We start from the raw sequence: 20,074 nt of genomic DNA on the forward strand, positions 1-20,074 counted from the left end.
TATAGTTGAATGAATAACTCGTTCTGATGTCCTACTTCCAGATATGGTCTAATGTACGACTCGTTCTGGTATTCCTCTTCAGATATGGTTTAATGAATAACTCGTTCTGATGTCCTACTTCCAGATATGGTCTAATGTACGACCCGTTCTGGTATTCCTCTTCAGATATGGTTTAATGAATAACTCGTTCTGATGTCCTACTTCCAGATATGGTCTAATGTACGACCCGTTCTGGTATTCCTCTTCAGATATGGTTTAATGAATAACTCGTTCTGATTTCCTACTTCCAGATATGGTCTAATGTACGACTCGTTCTGGTATCCTTCATCAGATATGGTCTAATATATGGTCCAATGAATGACTCGTTCTGGCGCTCTCTACTGGATATAGTCTAATGAATGGCTCGTTCCGATATTCTCCTTCAGATAGAGTCTAATGAATGACTCACTCTCTCAAATATATTATATGGTTCACTCTTCAAAGGAAGTCTAATGTACGACTCACTCTTTCGGATGTAGTCTAATGTACGGCTCTTACCGACAGTTCCTTCAGGTTCCAACAAACACTTATCAATGCTTCAAGCTCAGATATAGTCTAATGTACGACTCATTCTGACTTTCATATTATTAATAGCTGGATGGCATCTTTAAGCCCATCTCTGAAAAGTCCCTATCTCAACAAGGGCAAATTTATGGGCATTCTAGTGTTCAATCCTCTTTCACCTTCAGATTCCGACTGGCACACAAGCCAATCTACATCCTCAGGTTTAAGAAGATTGAACAGGGGCAGCTGTCATACCCCAAAATTTGCCCACACTTTTTAGTGACAAAAAATTTTGAAATTATTTTTTAAAATTGGATTTTTATAAAATTCAGGATGTCACGCTTGGTTTGGTTTCCTCTCTGGGGCACTTGGTCAGTCGATCGATAATTGCCAACCAGTCCGAGATAAGGTACAAGACCTGATTGATGCAAAGGTTATCATATTCACACCTGCAGGCCAGATTTGAAGTTCTCCCTCGGCTCAATGGACCTTCTGAAGCAATAAGTCCATACGGAGAAAATCTCCTCAATGTTGGCAATTCGTAATTTCTCATGCATTTTCATGCGTAATCTTTCTTGTTCTTGTTCAATACTGTCTATATGCAATACTTGTGTGTTTTTGAACTATAATAACGATGCATTGGATTTGTTTGTCTTGAAAAAATTCATTCGTTCTCGCTCTAATATGTTTTTATTTGCTTGTGATACCAAACTCTCAGTGATAAAGCATGATGACTATGAAGGGAGAATGACGAACGTATAATACCAATAATCTCAAATGGTGTGCTTTCGAGTAAAACCCTGTTGATGATGTATAGGCATTGTTTCAAATCCAAACACTGGAGATATAAGGAAGTTAATCCCTTGTCAACCCCTTTGAGCCTTGAAGTAGGAGTTTCTTTTCTATATGAAAAACCCTCATATTTAACCCAGGGGCAGGGTAGTGTTCAATTAACCTGGTTGAGCATTCAAAATTCATCAGGAGCACGCATATAAGGATACAACAATGGTTATCCTTCAAAAGGTTGAGGAAAATTCGAGAACGCAATGGTCATCTCTCGCGCAATAAGAGGTCAAATATGATGATACGACAAAGACTGTCCCTCGTCGACCAAGAAATGAGGCAGTCACAATCTTTCCAACAAATTGAAGACGTCTCAGGATCATACGACTTATTCAAAAAAAAAGAGAAAAGAATGAATTGAAAAAAAGAAGAGAAAATAAAGCCTGCTAAGTCAATAACTTGAAAACAAATGACTTAGGCAAAAGTTAGGGCATCCCGCTGGAATTCAAGCTCGAAATTCAAAAGAATTTATCCAGGCAAAAGTTAGGGAAACAAAAAAAAAGGGTCCTCAACAAAAGGGCAAAGTCATGTGACTAAAAATTCAAAGAACAAGGTTGTGTGATCAAACACCAAATACAAAAGGTAGAGTGACAGTTACGTCCAAGCACCTCATTGATTCTTCAATCGCCTCAAACTCCTCTTGAAGGATGAATGCTCGCATCGAGTTAATTGAACTTAGGTTGGAGAACATCACGAAGGGGGTGGGCACCAATAAAATTTTGAGCCTAAAAATCCATTTTTTCTAAAAAAACCGTGAACCTGACCACGTTACAACCCTCAAAAGTCCTAATTGAAGCAGGGTTAATTTGAAAGCATACTATAACGAGAATACGGTAAACTGACTCCTAGGAGCTCTGCTAAAACGCTTGAGTTGGTATCACACCACCTTTCACAAAAAAGAATCGATGTTTTGACATCCTTTCAAAAATTTCCTTTTTAAACTTCAAGACAAACATGAACTTTGCATTAGAATTATATTTCTCATACTAAACATTCTTTGCATATGAACAAGTACTTGACACCAGGAAAGCTTCCATCGTGAACAGCAGACAAAAAGTTTAATCCTCTCAAGTGACAAGTTGGCTTCAGAACTCCGTTGAGTTCGAGCGAGAATATCCCAAATACTGGTCACCCTCAAGGGCACAAAAACAGTTGAATACCCTTTTGAGTAAGAATTCATATATCTGGGGCAATCAGGTCAAGATTCAAAGACTCCCTCGGAAGTGTTGATCAGTCAGGGGCATTATTCCCAGGTTCATGATACTGGGGCATGTTGCTTATGATAGCACAAAATCTCAGAAAGTTTTCTCGACAGACAAAGTTGCTTTAGAAATACATCGAAAAGCACAAATATCTCTTGCGCCTAACTCAGTGAGCTAAAGGCTAATGTTTACAAGGGCTATTCCATGCTATTATCCCATTTATCTGGGGCAGTCAAGTCGAGATTCAAATAATCTCTCAAAGGCGTTGAACAATCAGGGATTTATTTTCCCCGCAAAACACTGATACAATTTACTATCATCATTAATAACATTTGCATACATCTCATGGCATATACATAACAGTCTCATTCATTTCAAAAAACATACAATACATACATCATGACATTGCATAAAACCAACTTTATGTTTCAGGTCGACCAATCGGTCAGGCAACTATCATCAACAAAATTAAATGCAACCCAAAGTATGGCTCTTTCAGATATGGTCTAATGAATGACTCGTTCTGACATCCTTCATCAGATATGGTCTAATGTACGACTCGTTCTGATATATTCCTCTTCAGATATAGTTGAATGAATAACTCGTTCTGATGTCCTACTTCCAGATATGGTCTAATGTACGACTCGTTCTGGTATTCCTCTTCAGATATGGTTTAATGAATAACTCGTTCTGATGTCCTACTTCCAGATATGGTCTAATGTACGACCCGTTCTGGTATTCCTCTTCAGATATGGTTTAATGAATAACTCGTTCTGATGTCCTACTTCCAGATATGGTCTAATGTACGACCCGTTCTGGTATTCCTCTTCAGATATGGTTTAATGAATAACTCGTTCTGATGTCCTACTTCCAGATATGGTCTAATGTACGACCCGTTCTGGTATTCCTCATCAGATATAGTTGAATGGATAACTCGTTCTGATGTCCTACTTCCAGATATCGTCTAATGTACGACTCGTTCTGGTATTCCTCTTCAGATATGGTTTAATGAATAACTCGTTCTGATGTCCTACTTCCAGATATGGTCTAATGTACGACCCGTTCTGGTATTCCTCTTCAGATATGGTTTAATGAATAACTCGTTCTGATGTCCTACTTCCAGATATGGTCTAATGTACGACCCGTTCTGGTATTCCTCATCAGATATAGTTGAATGAATAACTCGTTCTGATGTCCTACTTCCAGATATGGTCTAATGTACGACTCGTTCTGGTATTCCTCTTCAGATATGGTTTAATGAATAACTCGTTCTGATGTCCTACTTCCAGATATGGTCTAATGTACGACCCGTTCTGGTATTCCTCTTCAGATATGGTTTAATGAATAACTCGTTCTGATGTCCTATTTCCAGATATGGTCTAATGTACGACCCGTTCTGGTATTCCTCTTCAGATATGGTTTAATGAATAACTCGTTCTGATTTCCTACTTCCAGATATGGTCTAATGTATGACTCGTTCTGGTATCCTTCATCAGATATGGTCTAATATATGGTCCAATGAATGACTCGTTCTGGCGCTCTCTACTGGATATAGTCTAATGAATGGCTCGTTCCGATATTCTCCTTCAGATAGAGTCTAATGAATGACTCACTCTCTCAAATATATTATATGGTTCACTCTTCAAAGGAAGTCTAATGTACGACTCACTCTTTCGGATGTAGTCTAATGTACGGCTCTTACCGACAGTTCCTTCAGGTTCCAACAAACACTTATCAATGCTTCAAGCTCAGATATAGTCTAATGTACGACTCATTCTGACTTTCATATTATTAATAGCTGGATGGCATCTTTAAGCCCATCTCTGAAAAGTCCCTATCTCAACAAGGGCAAATTTATGGGCATTCTAGTGTTCAATCCTCTTTCACCTTCAGATTCCGACTGGCACACAAGCCAATCTACATCCTCAGGTTTAAGAAGATTGAACAGGGGCAGCTGTCATACCCCAAAATTTGCCCACACTTTTTAGTGACAAAAAATTTTGAAATTATTTTTTAAAATTGGATTTTTATAAAATTTTGGATTCACTTACATTGACATCCTGAATTTTATAAATGTTCGATTTAAAGTCTATTTTAAAATATAGTAGTTTATTTTTAAATTGCTTATATTTTAATAAATAGAAAATGTTGGCTGATGCTTCATAAACTTTCAATTGACTATTTATTTCAAACAAATAATATAGCACAATTGGTAAGCAAGTAAGGTTGGCAGGTACAAGGTCTCGGGTTCAAATCTCACTTCTAACTTGTTTTCCTTTTACTTAGTTCTACATTTATTTTATTAGTCTTTTATTCACAAAATCACAAAAAAATAATATTTTTATCATTTTATTACTAATTTTCGTATTTATTAATTAATTATTTTTAAAAATATTTATTTTTTACTTTTCTTCATTTTTATGCCTTTTTAGTCCAAAAATCCTTAAAAAGAAAAATTTTAAATTTTGATTTGTTATTTTAAATTATGTTTAATAGGCAATCAAACAGTTTTAATGTGATTAATAAATATGGCAAGAAATCATAATCAAATTATATTTGATTTAATTTTTTGATTATATTTAATTAATTGCTTTATTTATTTGACCTAATCTTTGTGTATAAATAAGTACTCATTCTAACACTTAGGGAACTAACAATTCCACCCACGAACCCTCATTCCCTCTCACGGACAGTAACCTAAAAAACCCTCAGTCTGACTGCACCACAAGTTCACGTTTTTCAAACAGATCCTCAGCATGTATACATTTCAATTAACATCATAACCATACAAAAACCAACCCTTGTACATATTGTTCCCATCAAAAGCTTCAGCATTACCACTTTGCATTAACAATATAAACCTCACAAACTCACAAACTCCAGTATAAACCTTTCAACATCACAAACATAACACTAATCTACATCCAAACCGATGTCAATGACCAAAACCTCCTCCTTAAATCACCCAACAAAAGCCTAGCTTTTAAAGCAATTGTTTTTTTTAAAACCAACTTTTTTTCAAACTAACAGAACTCATAATTGGTACAAAGTTTTTTTTTCTTGCAGGAAAAAGTAAAAGAAAAAATAAGGATATTCAAAATCGTCGACCCAACGAACAAGGCCCGTCTCGCCGCAGCAAGCCGGCGGACTCACAACCATGGCCCGCTCGCCAAAGCTCCGACGGATCTCCACCCACCGTGCCTGTTCCGATTGACACCGCGAATCCTCCGTCGACCATCTCGCCGTCACGACCGCCGCACCGCAAAACAGTGGCCTCCGCTTCTCACGGCCGAGTCCGAAAATCAACCGTAAGCCACCCCTCCTTTAAATCCTTTTTTAGTTTTTTTTTCTTCATGTTGGATGGTTGAAGATTAGATTTGTATGTTGTTACTTGGATTCATGCAAGAATAAAAAAGAAAAAGATGTTATCTCTTTTATATTAAGAGAGAATGCCACACGCATAAGAGAAGAGGGATCTGAGTAACTTTTTGTTCCTAATATTTACTACTATTTATTTATTGCTTTATTTATTTTTAATTCTAATGCTATGTGTCAGTTTCCTATTGGAAGATGAAAGTTTGAAAGAGTCATGTTTCAATTTGTTTTCTTTAAATTAATTTTGTTTTTTTTTTTTTTTTTAAAAGAAATTATAAGCAAGAAAGTGGGAGATATGGTCCGCTTCTTAACTTTTGTATAGGTATTTTTCTTAAGCTTTTTATTATTAATATTAATTAGTAATTAGGAGTCTAGAATAATAATTAGGTTAGTGTAATTACCTTGATTTTAGGAGTAAGTTAATTCGGAATAACTTCATATAGATTCTAACTAACTTTTTCTAGATTTAAGCTATATAAAAATTAAAAATACATGTTTTAGAATTAGATTTTTTTTTTAATAATTAGAAAAAACACTAAAAAATATGTCTTTATTTGATATTTCTCTTTAGAATTCAATTTTGTCCATATTTTCCATATTCCTCATATTTTATTTTATGCTATTTTTCTTACACCTTTATATTGATTGCGAGGTATTAATGTCATTGAGCATTCGGGATACTTCTTATGGACATTTGCAATTTTGTATATATTATCTTTTATTTTTCGGTTTAATTCTCATTTAAATTTGTAATCCCCTCCCCGAAGCCCTGTAATAGCGTAGGACTCTACTTTCTACTTTTATTTTCTGTATCATATACCTGCTAGATGTATGTTAGGATTGTATGGAAAGACTAATAATTGAACGTTAGCTCACTAATTCAAGATAAATATTTAAATTGACACACTCTTGTTCACACACTCACCTCTAGGGTACGCCCCTCTTGGTTGCCTTACGAATAAAGGTCGTGTCCCTCGAATATAGAGGTACCTATTAGCAAACGTCCCTCGATTAAAATCATCAAAGATCATGGTCCCTCAATGACCCTCAAATTGTTGCCTACGAATACATGATCTAGTCCCTCGATTGTTGCCTACGAAACGATGATTGTCCCTTCGAATTTGCTAAAGGTACCTCTAGTTGTTGCTTTCAACGACCTCGATGACCCTTTCGATTGTCCCGCACGTCCAATATAAACAAGGGCTACCTACTCCTATATAGTATGGATAGTCCTAGGAACTTTAAAAATTACAGAAAAAGACCAATTAGTTAGGGTAGTCCTCTTAATCTGCCTAGCTCAACAAAAATATCTTTTCAATACTATTTCAAAAGACTAAGGCTACGCATTTACGCTAAAGTCCTTATGCTCCTTTCAAAACTAACAAACAAACATGAGCTAAGCAAATTAAGAGCCCGTAGATAACTACGGATGAAAAGGGTGCTTAAACCTTCCCTTTTCATAACTTACCCCCCGAGCCCACTTTCTTTCAAAAAGGTCTTTTTCTGTACTTTTTGCCTTTCCTAACATTGGACAAAATAAAAGTCGGTGGCGACTCATGCTCACCGCAACATTGTTGCGAAATAAAAAATAAAAGTCAGTTCACCGAGTTACAGGCTCTAATGAAAGTTTCAAGGAGTATGCTCAGAAATGGAGAGATCTAGCTGGAAGAGTCAAACCCTCTCTAGCTGACAGAGAATTGGTCGATATGTTCATGAGTACACTGACTGGTCCTTTTTATAGCCATTTGGTGGGAAGTTCATCATCTGGATTCACTGAACTCATACTGATTGGGGAACGTGTAGAGAGTGGCATTCGAAGTGGTAAGATTCAAGTGGCTGCATCCTCAGGTACTACAAAGAAGCATTTCAATGGGAGGTCAGATTTCAATGTTGTGTATGGGCAGAAAAGGATAAACCATGATCAATCTATTGGGGCAATCCTGAGCTTCACACCGGCGCCTCAACAAGGCCGTCAAAACAAACAAGATACACCAAGACGGCAATTCACAAAGATCAATATGTCGTTAGCTCAAGCTTTACAACATCTGCTAAAGACAAATTTGGTTACCCTGAGGGATCCTCCTAAGAATCCTAACACCTCTGCTCCTAGCTACAAACCCAACGCAAGATGCGCATATCATTCTAATAGTCCTGGACACGACACAGAGAATTGTTGGCCGCTGAAGAACAAAATTCAAGATATGATCGACGCTGGTGAAATTGAGTTTGACTCTCCTGCAACTCCTAATGTGATCACTGCCCCCATGCCTAATCACAACAAGATTGCTAATGTTGTGGATGGCTAGAAAGATAGACTTTTAGATCATCAGATTTACTTTCGTTTGCAATTTCTTTCCTGTTTGTTTAAACATTCGGCTTATGATAGACATTATCTTGTTTTAATAATCATCATCAGTGCATTGCATATGTTTGTCTTGAATAAATTATTTCGCTATCACTCCTTCTAATTTACGTATTTACTTTGCATATGTTTTGTGTTTATTCAACTCCTGCTAAGCTGTAAGCCTTTTGAGGGAGGATGACGAAAACGATACCGCAACCTCATACAGTATGCTTTTGAACGGACTATGTTGACGATGTACAGGCATTGTTTCAATTCCTAAACAGTGGAGATATAAGGATGATAATCCCTCGTCAACCCCTTTGAGCCTAAGAAGTAGAAGTTTCTTTCTTGTACTAATTAAAACCCTTGATCATAACCTGGGGCAGGGTAGTTCTCAGTTAATTCGGCCGTGCATTCTATTTTAAGAGAATCATTCAGTACACCTTTTAACAAAGGTTTCAATCACAAGCGTTCATCCGAACACATCAAGGAAGTGTTGGAGATGTCAATCAAAAGCAATGATGGTTCATCAATCATTAAGTAAAGCAGTCAATACCTTTCAAAAAAGAAAAAATGGAAAAAACATATATACAAAGAAAAGCCTGCTAAGTCAAAAAAATCAAAAGATGACTTAGGCAAAAAATCAAGGCATCCCGCTGACTGTAATCTCAAAAATAAACAGTTCAGGCAAAAGTTAGGGATATCAAAAAAAAAATGGAAAAAAAAGAAGTCAATAAATTCTTGAACAACTCAAAGTTGTGACTACCAAAAGGAAGAAGTGACTGCCATCTCAAAAGTTCTCTCTGCTTGTGAACCATCATCATTATCAAAGGTGCAAATCCAAAAGTCTCTTGGAACCGGAATGCATAAGTCGAATCAACTGAGCTTAGGACTGAAGATCATCACGAAGAGGGGGGGTACAATCAAATTTTGAGCCTTTATCCTTTGTTTCTTAAACCGTGAACCAAGCCACGTTACAACCCTGGAAAGTCCTAATTGAAGCATGGTTAGTTCGAAAGCATACTGTCACAACAAAGGTATCCCGACTCCTTAAGGTTTACCACAAATGCTGAGTTGATATCCTGGTCTTTACAAACATCACGTTTTATAAATATCACGCTTTTACATCTCTTGTTTTAATGTTTTTCAAAAACTCAAGACAAACGTATGCATTGCATCTCATGAATTCATTATTAAACAAATTCTGCTACATAATTTCAAATGTTAGCAACAGAAAGAATTTGCACAGGGTACAACTAATGACTGAAAGTTATCCCGACAGACAAGATTACTCCGAGAAGCAATGTCTCCTACGTATACAAGGGGCATGGAACGCTTTGCCCGATCAATCTGGGGCAACCAAGTCAAGATTTTGAGAATCTCTCAAGGATGTCAAAAACAATCAGGGGCATGCATCCAAGTAAATCTGAAGTTATTTTCCAATCAACATGGGGCATTATCCTGGGCCTATGTTTACTAGGGGCATGACGCCCATAGTGCACATCTCATAAAGTCCTCGCGAGGCGAACCTTTCCAAAGTCCCTACTAGCAAGGGCAAATCTATGCAAGTCCAGTTTGACATCTTGATCAAAACTCAGTGGTATATTCTAAATCAAATCCAGGAATGGTAGTTACCATAATACTGGGGGCAACTTTCAAGACACTCATGTCTCCCTACAGAGTCGGGTTCACAAGATCATGTCCCCACAAAGCAATCACTAAGAAGATGTCTTCCAACAACAAAGGCATGGCTCCCCAACATAGTTCACACCTCTACTTTCCCTTTACCCAATCAGGGTACATCAAGTTATTGATCATCCCCAAGCAGAAGTTATAAATCCCCAGCTGAGCATCTCTCAAGACGAAATCAAACATCAAAATCACAGAGACCTGGAGATTTATTCTCTCGACTAAGACAACATAAATCATATTTGCATACCATATGACACAAACATATTCATACATCGCATACATCACTATATAACAAATCCATAACATACGAAGTTTCTCATTTATTTTGAGATACTCATCACATAAACGCATGCATCATGACATAAGAAAACTAACCTATATTTTTCAGGATATTACTATCTCTATCTGCAAGAGTTAAGTCGACACCTTTGACAGTTCCTTAACAATCTATTCTCAAGTATTAAGTCGACACCTTTGACGGTTCCTTAATACATCAAGAGTTAAGTCGACACCTTTGACGGTTCCTTAACAACACACTTCAGATATAAGTCGACACCTTTGACGGTTCCTTATACAATCTATCTGCATATCTAAGTCGATACCTTTGACGGTGCCTCAATGATATGCTTCAAAGTTAAGTCGACACATTTGACGGTTCCTTAACAACCCACATCAAGAGTTAAGTCGACACCTTTGACGGTTCCTTAACGACACACTTCAGATATAAGTCGACACCTTTGACGGTTCCTTATACAATTTATCTGCATATTTGAGTCGATACCTTTGACGGTGCCTCAACAATATGCTTCAAATTTAAGTCGATACCTTTGACGGTTCCTTAATTACCCCCGCCATATCTAAGTCGATACCTTTGACGGTTCCTTAATGATATGCTTCGAATTTAAGTCGATACCTTTGATGGTTCCTTAAATAATCCGATTCAGACTTGAGTCGATACCTCAGACGGTTCCTCAACATTCAAAGACTAAAAACAGAAGCCTCGCAACAATCAATACTCCAACAACTACCAGATGGCATCTACAAGCCCATCTCCGACAAAAGTCCCTCCTTCAGCTAGGGCAAATTTCTTGGTATTCTAGTGTTCAATCATCTTCCACCTTCAGATTCCGACAAGCACACATCTTCAGGTCTAAGAAGATTGAACAGGGGCAGCTGTCATACCCCAAAATTTGCCCTCCAGACTTTGTTTTTTGTAGCGTAGGCTTTGCATATCATTTGCATCTTATCATTAGAACATTAACTTAATTTTGCATTTATTCAGAATATCAAAAATATGCACTACATGTTCATCTTCGCACATTTTGTTCGTTTTTTAATCCTTTTTAGGTTTACAATTATAATTCTAATTCAATTTAGATTTAAGTTGAATTTTAGTTAAAAATTAGTAAATCATTTTACTATATTGTTATTTGTTTTATTTCTTTTTTTAGGTGCAAACAAAAGTGAGGTCCATCTAGTTTAAATTGATCCAAGCCCATTTTGCAAAACTCATTTTTAATTTGACCTAATTTTGTATTCTATAAATAACAATTAATCCTTATTTTTTGAGGAGACGCTGCTAACCCTTATTCACCCTCCACCTTTCTATCACACGGTGATATCAACTCTTTTACCATTATTTTTTACTAACAGTGTGAACCAAAGCTATTGTCACCGTACAACATTAGAAAAAAACTGTTCAAATTAACTATCATCACCATACCACTGATTTATCACGCGAAACTCGTACAAACCGAAGCCAAGCCAATTACTCACTAACAATTTGACGTAATTCTTTGTACAGAGTTTTATTTTGCAGGAGATGATGACGTTAGAAGGCGATGGACAAGGATTGGAACTCTGAAAACCGTGTGCAAGCTTCAAGAAATTCAAAGAAAAAGACAAACCGAGATTGGCTTTTGAGGATAATTAAAAGGTTTTTGAAGACTCGGGGATATTCACAGAAGATGCAGCAAGCTTCCCCGACCCTCTCCAACGCATAAGGCAATCGGAATCGTGTTCATTGCAGTCACGGTTTGTCAATTTTTTTGGTTACGTCAATCGCTAGAATTTGAGCATCATAAACATGGTTTGATCCTGGATTTGTGTTCTTATGAATGTCACGATTATTTCTGGGCACTTTAATTTAAGAATTGATGCAGGGACCATGAAGCACCATTGTTAGGGTATGGTCTTCGTGAAAAGGGGATTCCCGTTTAGGGACGATTTTAATCCAAATCAATAGGTTTGTTGAACTCGTGATAACATTCATGCTTGATCTGGTTCGTTTTTGTGTCTCGATTCATGTTAATTTGCAGAGTTTCAGATGCGGTACCTATGGCCAGAAGAGAAAACTGTGGGCTAAAAGGTCTGTATTTCTTACGAAAACCATCGAAGAAGATGACTTGGGGCTGGGCACCTATAATTTTTTTATTATTATTTGTATACATTACTTTTGAAGCGAGTACGTGACATCACGTGAATCCAGCACGTTTGGTCGCTAGAGGCGTTCCTAGTTCTCATAAACCAGGGTTCGATTCCTGGTGAGGCCCCTTTCATTTTAATTCCAAGCTTCAGCGTAATCCAATGCATCTCAGGCACAGGCGCACCCCATATAGCCTCACATTCCAGCCATCGGATCCTGCCATCACCAGAGCCAACGCGCGCCAGGATGACAGTCTACCATGGGGATTTAGACACGCATCACAACACTGAATCACCAGCTAAGTGTCTTCTAATTCTTGTTTTTTTATTTTTGTTTTGTTATTTTTGTTTTTTATTTAATATATATATGTATATATTTATTTCTTTTATATACTTTCTTTTAATAACACCTTATATTAAATTTCGTTTTTTTTACAAATAATATAAATTATATTTATTTTGTTTATTTTATTTGATTGATTTATTTTTAATTACTAAATTTTTTTATTTATTTATTAAACAATTCTCTATAAAATCATCTTTTATTTGTTTTAACTAATAAAAATTATGAGATTATTTTTTGTCCGATTAAATTATTTTCTTTTTATCGATTTAATTAATTAGGTTGCGAAACCAATAATTAATTAAATCGGTCTTATTACTTTATTCAATTTATACCGAATCAGGGTTTACGAGAATTTGCCCTACACTTAAAATATCTTTTTTTGTGTATTCTTTTCAGGGTTAGCAACAGGATTTCTGCGCCATGTCAAATGCAAAGCTAAGTTCTAACCTTTCTTATTTAAATATCTATTTACCTTTTATTTTTTTTTATTAGGGTTTAATGCCCTTGTCCATGGAATTCCTCCTACACTTACTTTTTCCTTTTATTCTTTTGCCAATTATTTAATGGTCAGGGTCAATGCTTCAGGCTACCTCCGACTATCAACCCTCGTCAATCGAAGCTAAGTTTCTTTTACCTTTTTCTTTTATTGTTATTTTATTGATTAGGGTTAACTATGATTGTCTCTGAACTAATAATGCACTCACTGTACTTTGCCTTCTTGTTCTTCCTCCTTTTCAGGTTTATCAATTGCCAAAGCTACGTCATTGGTAACCCTGAACCTCATTTTATTTTATGCCTTTTATTATTATTACTTGTGTCAAACCCCATTGGGATCCGCTGGTTTCATTGTCCCCTTCCCTTTATTGCTTTATATTATTGCGTGGTTAGTAATCTTAGGGAGTGCAAGCCTTAAACTGAATTAGAATAACTAATTAAAAGATAAATATCTGAACATAATCACGTGATTGTTGCACACACGCACCCTTTTGGGGTAACCTCTCTGTTGCCTTGTTGCCTGTTGCCTGTTGCCTTCGTGTTTTTTTTTGCAGAATAAGCCATGTCCCTCGAATACGAAGATACCTCAGCCTGTTGCCTCGATAATTAAAAGGTCATACGACCCTAAATGATGCTGCCTTCGATACACAAAAATGACCTCGACCCTCGGAAGTTGCCTACGAAGAAAGGCTGAGGTATCTGCCTAACGAAAAATGGCTTATTTTGATCCTTGCCTTAGACTACCTGCCCCTCTATGGCATGGGACAGTCTTATGGCAAAGGATGCTTCGATGACCCTTCAACCTCCAAACGAAAGGCTTCTTGCCCTCTTATGGCAAGGATAGACCCTTTCATTCTGAAAGGCTAAAAAGAGACCTATCATCTGAGTTTAAGGTAATTGCCCCTAATTGCCTTGCAATGCTCAAACTTTCATTATATTCTTTCTCATAATTTTTCAAAAAAGGCAACGCTCATTTACGAGCTAAAGTCCCTATCTCTTTCATCTACATTTTCTAAACAAACGAGCAAGCAAAGCAATTAAGAGCCCATGGAAAACCATGGATGCAAAGGGTGCCTTACACCTTCCCTTTGCATAAATTACCCCCCGAACTCAGATTTTCTTTAAAAGGTTTTTTCTGTTTCTTTTTGCCTTTCTGAATTTGTTTGGATAAAATAAAAGTCGGTGGCGACTCTTGCTTAACCGCGACATTTCGATCGATAAAAAGTCAGTTCACCGTATTACAGTTAACAACGAACCAGGATAAAAATAATTGTGTTCATTGTTTTTATCTTCCAAGTTTTAAAGTTACACTTATGCAATCCCCCCTTTCTAAGTGTTTTTCACTCCTTCAAATATGCATTTTATTTTATTCATCCATCTTATATCATCATATATTTTCACGAGTTACTATCACGACAATATTTTTTTAATTTTATTTTAACCAACAAAATATTATAAATATTTATAATTATTAGTGATATTTGTTATTAAATTATATAATTATATATTTTATAATTTCATTTAAATAAATTATATACCAATTAAAATTGAAAATTATTCTTCTGAAAAGTTTTTACGGGACACTATCACCACAATATATATTTTAATTTAATCAGCAAAATATTATAAATATTAATAATTAGCATAAATTTACTATTTTCACGGAACACTATCACCACAATACCTTTTTTATTTAAACAAAAAAAATATTATAAATATTTATAATCATCGGTGGCATTTATAAATATTTATAGTTATTAGTCACATCTATAAATATTGGGTGCTATGGAAGTGGAAGAGAAGATGTAAATGTTTCTGTTGTGATGAACCTGAACATCAATTGTTGCATCATAAACATATTAAGATAATAGTGATGGATGAAGAAAAAATCGAATTAGAAATTGGAGGTCTCAAAGAACAGAAGCAGAACGAGGGACCTGCTGTTAACTCCCAGGAAACTTACACCCCTAAAATTGATGTACTCAAAGAGAAGTCAACAATCAATTCCATATTCACAAACCAAGAGAAATTCACATTGTTGGACCAGCGACAACTAACTAATGCATCTGTCATTTCACTCATTGTGCAACTATTAAAATATATCTCAATCTCTGCTTGCAATTTTCCAGTCGGATTGAGCGTATTTGCACAAAATGTGTCGTCCACTATGCAACGCTTGAGTGAGTTTCCATCAAGAGTGTCATTGCCAATAATTCCACCTCCGAAACCACCTGATCGGGTCGTCATTCCGATGTTGTTATTTATTCTATCCTTGTTTGTTACCACCATAGAGCATTCTGCATCAACGCAATACCTCGGTATTCCTACATATAGGGTGTTGCCATATACCTTCCAAGTGTTTGATCAAATGCCGAAGTGTCTTCTGTGTGTTTGGAATATTCTCACTATGGAATGTACAAGTTATGAGTTTGAAGGTGTTTCTATTGATTCATCCAAAGGACTTCACGGGGTGGTTTTTTAGCTTGTTAAGTACACATTTACCAACTTGTCGCATTTGTGCTCTTTGAAGTTTTTTATCTATGGAAGACACATTAACAATCTTGTTATAAAAAAAAAAGACTTTTGGTTAGGATTTATGTGGTTAATTCCCTTGCAACTAAGTGTTTTAATCATATATGTGTTCTTGTTGCTTATGAGGCATTTGAAGAATAGGACATGCCCTTCACTTTTATGATTCTCTTAATTATCTAATAGTTGGTATTGTGAGCATGGATTGGATTGAAGATCCTTTGGTAGTATTTAGACACATGTATTGGTATTCTTTTTTCCCAATTGAACTATCACGTGACAACATAACATTGTTAGGACTTCATAATTCATATGACAATGAAACTAAAAAAAGTCAACTTCTGGCAAATTATCATGATGCAGTTCACAAACTACTCATTGATGTAGGTAATGTTCTCAAGCCAATTGCAGATTTCTTGTCCTCAAGCTCGCGGTTACAATGTTATTTACAAGAGTTGGTTGATATAAGTGAAATGAATGATAGGGTTGATTCTTTGAATGTATTTAAAATTCTTCTGCAACAGTCCCAAGAGTTGGAACATGAACTACAACTTGTTCACACTTGGAGCTACTGGACTGATATTATTCATGATGGTTGTAGATATATTTTGGCAAATATTTACTGCTATTTTTATGACAATGCAATGGGCGGAAGATTTGATTTGATTTGTAAGGTTGGTGAGGCGCTTGTGTGGATCAACTACAACAATGGTTTATTCCTTTGATTGATCCTTTGTGGAGTGGAAACAAATCAAACTTTTAACAGTTGATATCCTCCTATCATTTGGCATTAACCAAGTTTGATTTAAATTAGATCAAAGTGTCTTGCTTCTGGTAAATCTACAATATCCCATGAAGCTCAAGACGTGGCTAGTTGAATTTTGCTACAAATTCAGGTTGTTGGCGCAGGTTTTTGGACATGTTGGGATTTGCTATAGCTCTTCAACACTTGTTACTGCCATGCTCAATCATATTCCTGGTTTTACCTTCATTCTTGTCGTTCTTTTTAGAAGGGAACAATTAGATGGGAAAAGCTATAGCATCCGAGCAAAATCATTGGGAACAATAGTATCAATTGGCAGTGCTTTTATTATGACTTTGTACAAGGGTGCTGCACTTCTGAAGGGACCATCATCACCCGCAAACTTATCCCATCAGCTAGCTTTCTCACAGGATACTAGTGGGATAATCGGAGGATCATTTCTAGCAGCTGATTGCATGGTGGCTTCAACATTTCTAATAGTACAGGCTTCTATTCTTAAGAAATATCCATAAGGGTTGATTCTTGTATTCTTTTAATGTTTCTTTGTGGCCATTCTATCTGTTGTGACGTGTTTGGTTGTGGAAAGAGGTATCAATGCTTGGAGCTTGGAACCCAATCTAAGGTTCCTATCAGTTTTATACTCGGGAGTGTTTGGCTCTGCATTTCAAGTTGGTGTGGCTACTTGGTGTTTGTACCAGACAATACCTGTTTTTGTTTCCATGTTTAAGCCTATAGCAATTTCATATCAGTAGTTGTAGATGTTGTCTTCCTTGGTGATGATTTCTATCTTGAAAGTTCTTTTAAAAGTCGTTGGAGAGAATGTTGTGTGGTTTAGGAATCTTGAGCTGATTTTTTTGAAGAGGCAGCAACTAAATGAAAAATGTGTTCGACACTATCATAAAAATGATCTCATCTATGTGATTATCTTCTCTAAAATCCATTTTCCCGTCTCAATCATTAATCACTCTCAATATTTTGAAATGTGTAGTTTAATGCAACGCTTTCAGTTGCCCTTGACTTCAGATTCGAAGACAACAACTTACATCGAAGAACAGAGTATGTCCTAGGTGATTCCACATTTAATCGTTCAATTTCAATATTATTTTTCATAAATTTTCTTTTTCTAGATTATTTTTTAATTTAATATTCATTTATATTGGAGATATGAACTCACTGCACCACTTCGTTCGAATCGATCTCAGCTACAGCTTCGCCGCCAAGTGAAACTCAGAAGCATGGTAATGTATGGAAATAGCATCATAATAAGGTTATCATTAAAATTAAGAACTTATGAGTTAAACGCTTATCATATGAGTTAAACTCAGAAGCATGATATAAGTATTTATATAATGCTGACATTTGTTTCTGTTATTTGTGCTTGCAATGTAGCAGAAGAGGTGATGAAGAAAATTGTCCCGATAAATCAACAGTCGGGTAGTTTAAACAAAGCATGAAAAATAGCTTACATTATATATGTACCATACTATTGTAAGGATCAATTTGTGTTGAAGTTTTTTGTGGATACATTAAGGATTCACGGAGTTCATCGGTGGGAACCTTAACTCCTTAAGACAATTAGCTACTTTGATTTTGAGACATTGAGAAAGGCCACCAAGAATTTTCATCTTTGAAACCTTCTAGGAAATGGTGGATTTCTCCCGGTATATTAGGTATTATATAGGTACTAATCTAATCATACCTGCTTTGCTACACAATCTCGTGTTAATCAACTCGAGATTCAAATCTTGAGTCTGAAAAATCATACTAAATGGATGTACTTTGAGGACTGCATATTTATGTTTTGACAGGAAAAATTGGTAGATGGAAGGCTAGTTGCTTGTAAGAAACTGTCTCTTGATAAATCTCTTGACTACTCTTTTTTGGAAAAACTAGTCTTGTCTAATATCTCCTTGAAATATAATTTCACAGCTGAACAATTGGGGTTCAACGGTTGCATATCATAGTATGCATCTGTTAGAGGTTGAGACATACTCAGAGGAGTCAATTATACTTAAGCAGCAGCTGGAACGGAAACAAGTCAACAATTGATTTATCCTTGGATGTAATTTGTCAGAGATTTCACCTGAGTCTGTTCTTGTTGCTGCTTCCCTTGGTCAGGTGCACGCTTCAGCCTTATATTGGTTTTCTAGCTGATGTTTGTAGAGTTTTGATATGACATGTATCTATTTTCGATTTTAAATTTTATTAATCAAAATTAGAACTTATGTCTCTGGAACATAGATTTATCAAGCTAGGATTCGCAAAACAGGGCAGGTTGTTGTTGTTAAAGTGAAAAGACCAGGAGTTCAAGCTGCAATTTCCCTTTACATATTAATATTTCATTTTATGGCAGGGATGGTTAGAAGTGCATGCCATTTAAATATTGATCTTCGGGTGACACTCCTCTCTTTTTCTTCCCCAGCTTCTTGTCCACTGCTGAATTCTTTAAAAAATTGTTTACTTATTGCTTATTGAGAACATAAGACCTTCAACCAATTAGTTTTATACATAAATCTTCCAGAATTAAATATCTTAGAAATTCAAATTGAATACAGATGGACTACAATAATGAAACAAGCAATGGTATCAAGTTCAGGTAATTGCTTGGCTAAGTAATTTAATTGAATCAATGTTTCATGTATTGTTGTCTGGTACAGATTGAGATGGTATTTGTGCTGGATGATTAGGTTGGAATGTTGAATGCAGGACAAGCTCTCATTGGGTTCTTCAGTCAGTGATAAGAATCATTCATACTAGCAAGCCTCAATCATACTAAACATTCATACCAGCTAGCCTCAATCATACTAAACATTCATAAGGTACTACTAATAATAACAATGATTGTACACCCAGCTAGCCTCAATCATACTAAACATCTAGACAAAAATAAACTAAGAGTAGGACCAATGAAAGCTCATCAATTATTCAATGTCTTTTAAAATGAAACAAAGTTATTTTGTTTCTTTAATGTGGAGTGCATAATACATGTTCCAGAAGACCCACACTTTAAAAGGAGAAAGCTCATCATGTAGTACATTGATATATGTGCATATTGCAACTGAAAACTATCTCAAGAATGTTCCTTAGATAGTTTACTGATTCTTAGCACAAGACGTTCGTGCTCCTGATTCTTTACCACCTTAGCCCGCTTCCACCAAGGTTTTTTAAACCCTCCCTCATTTCCCATCTTTTGTTTATTAATCACTCAAATATTATAAATAACTCAGGTTTGGGCCAAGTCGTGGACTTTGGGTGTAACAGGACCAGGACGGTTATGCGGTTATAGTTGTATGACAAGGTCATCTTTTTCAGCTATTTTAAGTTTCTTTTTCTTTTCTATTCTGTGTAGAGGCTCAAGGAACAAAGTTGGAGGTGGTTTGCACATGTAGACCCACTAGAATCAATCTTAATCAAATAATGTAAAGACATAGAGGGATGAGGTGAGACAAAAAGGAAAAAGAAAAGTTTTGCAGTGTTAATTCAAACTGGTCAACAAATTCAATATTATCTAATTCACC

At 36.0% G+C, this 20,074-nt stretch overlaps 1 pseudogene; it reads left to right on the plus strand.

Annotated features, from left to right (window-relative positions):
* The first annotated feature begins 15,058 nt into the window (after positions 1-15,058).
* On the plus strand, positions 15,059-19,910 carry LOC131594986 (WAT1-related protein At5g40240-like; annotated as a pseudogene).
* Positions 19,911-20,074: the final 164 nt, after the last annotated feature.

The sequence above is a fragment of the Vicia villosa genome, linkage group LG4, assembly GCF_029867415.1.
Source record: "Vicia villosa cultivar HV-30 ecotype Madison, WI linkage group LG4, Vvil1.0, whole genome shotgun sequence".
In the NCBI taxonomy this organism is placed as follows: domain Eukaryota; kingdom Viridiplantae; phylum Streptophyta; class Magnoliopsida; order Fabales; family Fabaceae; genus Vicia; species Vicia villosa.